A 2,890-nucleotide genomic window follows, 5' to 3' on the forward strand; every position below is an offset into this window, starting at 1 on the left:
GGCGGTGTGTACAAAGGGCAAGGACGTAGTCAACGCGAGCTGATGACTCACGCTTACTAGGAATTCCTCGTTGAAGACAAACAATTGCAATGATCTATCCCCATCACGATGAAATTTTCTAAAGATTACCCGGGCCTGTCGGCCAAGGCTATATACTCGTTGAATACATCAGTGTAGCGCGCGTGCGGCCCAGAACATCTAAGGGCATCACAGACCTGTTATTGCCTCAAACTTCCGTGGCCTAAACGGCCATATCCCTCTAAGAAGCTGGCCGCGCAGGTTGAACTCCGCATAGCTAGTTAGCAGGCTGAGGTCTCGTTCGTTAACGGAATTAACCAGACACATCGCTCCACCAACTAAGAACGGCCATGCACCACCACCCATAAAATCAAGAAAGAGCTCTCAGTCTGTCAATCCTTACTATGTCTAGACCTGGTAAGTTTCCCCGTGTTGAGTCAAATTAAGCCGCAGGCTCCACTCCTGGTGGTGCCCTTCCGTCAATTCCTTTAAGTTTCATCCTTGCGACCATACTCCCCCCCGGCTGATGATTGCGGCTAAGATCAAAATGTCATCCGCGTAGAGTAGGTGCGACACTCTTTCCCCATTAGTTTTTGTTCAACTGCTGAGGGAGGAGAGTGATAGAGTTTAGTTTCTTTTATTACCTGTATTGTAGTTTGCTTTTATTTCTAATGCATATGCAACTTTCAAGGCTGGTGATTGCGGCTGGACGACAAATTGAGCATTGGGATGCTGAACACATCGAGCTTCTTACGGCGGGTGCAGTCAAAGATTTTGTTGAGGATTGGATGTTCGACTGCGACCGAATTATTATGGAAGGGGATTGCTCCCAAGTCATCTCTTGGCTTCTAGGCCTATGCATCCATCTCAACCCCCTACACCGCCGGGAGGGAGGCCCAAATTTGTCCTTCCTCGGCTACTTCAAGCAGGTGATGTTCCAAAGGGTGCCGCAGCTCAGCAACCAACCTGCCGACTTCTGTGCACGACAATCCTTGGAGGGTGATTTTGTTTGGAAGGATTTAAATTGTAATAGTATTCCCCTAGCTTTCACCTCCTTGATTAGAGGTGAAAGTGATAGGGCTTAGTCCTTTTTCTTCTGTACTTTTCTGTTTTCATTAATGCAAATGCATCTTTCAAGGAACCCAAAAACTTTGGACCACTCTCCATTTCCTCCCTTTTCTTCTCTCTCTAGGTTTCTAGTGTGAGAAGCTCTGGTATGGGTCGGGGAGGTCGCCCTCGGGCACCTCCTCCCTCCGGTGGGAGTGCTAGCGGTTTTGCTTCTCGGACAGTGCTTGAGAGCTCACGCTCTCCTCCTTCTTCTCCCCGCCGTCAGTGGTCTCGTTGACGACGATCCCGTTCGCCTTCACGGTGTACTTTCTCCTCTCCATCGGCCGGCTGTTGCTTGGCTTGTGCTAGGAATGCTAGAGATGGCTCCTCCTTCCCCTCTAGGAAGAAGTCCCGCTCTAGATCCCGGTCTCCGTCTTCGTTGCGGAGGCCGCTCTTGCCTGCTGGACATGCTAACGAGCTTAGCTCCTCCTCGTGTTCGGCCTCGGACTCGCCTTCTCTTTCTGGTTCGTCGGCTTCTTCTGAGGAATCCTCTATGGCTAGTCCTCCCGGCCTCCCGTTGGCCCCGCCCCCTACTGAGGCTCCTTCTCCATCGCCCGCCTCGGTCTCCCCGCCTCTCCTAGCCCCGGTGGCTACGTGCCTCCCGACGGCGGTCCGCAGGTCTCCGGGCGCGGTCGTGCCTAATTCTACCGATTGTCCTGCTCTTCCTTTGTCAGGTCGACAAGATAGTTCACTGCCTCCGATAGTGATTGATGGAGTGTGTGGGGGTCCCACTTCGGATGGTGCCCATTTTCTTGGGTTGGGTGCGTCCGGGCCCCTGCATACTGGGCAGGCGCCTTCCCCTTCTGCGTGGCGTAAGACGTCTAATGTTTCTTTCTCCCCCCTCCCGCCCTGCTCCTATTTAGCAGCGGATGGTGTCACCATGGAGCCTGAAGGCTGCTCAGTTCAGCAGAATGTGGCACGATTGGAAAAAGCCTTAGTGGCTAAGCTTATGGGTTGGCTTCTTCCTGTGTCGGTCTTGGTGGCTGAACTCTCCCGGCGATGGTCTCCCTTTGGTGACATGGAGCTCGTCTCCACTGGCCCCAACTCTGTCCTCTGCCTGTTTCAGTCAGCGGAGGCGAGGGACGCGGTGTTGTCTAGCGGACCTTGGATCATTGCGGGGAACATCCTCGGTATGGACAAGTGGTCTTCTTCTTACTCCCCTGCGTCTCTTGATGGCCTCCGTTCTCCCATCTGGATCCTCCTTCCCAAACTTCCGCTGCTCTACTGGGATTATAACAATCTCAACAGACTAGCACACATGTTGGGTGAACCGTTGTGGATGGACGGACTTACCAGCCGGTGGGGCCGCTCATCCTTCGCCCGGATTTGCATCCGGATTGACCTCTCTCGCAACCTTCTCCCAGGAGTGTGGATCAACGGCTTACATGGCCATTTTTTTCAGAAGGTGGAGTATGAGGGCCTCTCCTCGGTCTGCACCTCTTGCGGGTCGCTCGCTCACCGAGCGAATGAATGCCCCAAACGTGCGGCGGTTAACCCGGCTAACTCTCCATCTCCGGCGCCGGTGTCAGCACCTTCTGTCCCTCTTTCGCCGCCTCCGGCTACTGTACGGCGGAGTGGGGGGCGCCCGGCCCGGTCGCGCCCCCTGCTGCTCCTTCCACCATGGTGGTGTCTCCGCTTCCTTCTGAGTAGTGGACCCTCGTCGCCCGTCGCCGGCGCCGCAAGGTGGCGCCCCATCCTCCCGCTGCCCTTGCCACCTCGCCTCCTGCGGCTCTTGGCAAGGGAAGCCCCCCATCCTCCAGGGCCA

At 55.1% G+C, this 2,890-nt stretch overlaps 1 protein-coding gene across 1 annotated transcript in view; it reads left to right on the forward strand.

The window, feature by feature from the left end:
• Positions 1-2,890, forward strand: part of LOC110116129 — a 19,360-nt gene that overhangs the window by 1,413 nt on the left and 15,057 nt on the right. The gene's annotated exons all lie outside the window — the stretch shown is intronic.

This window comes from Dendrobium catenatum, unplaced genomic scaffold (genome assembly GCF_001605985.2).
Source record: "Dendrobium catenatum unplaced genomic scaffold, ASM160598v2 fragScaff_scaffold_1101, whole genome shotgun sequence".
NCBI lineage: Eukaryota > Viridiplantae > Streptophyta > Magnoliopsida > Asparagales > Orchidaceae > Dendrobium > Dendrobium catenatum.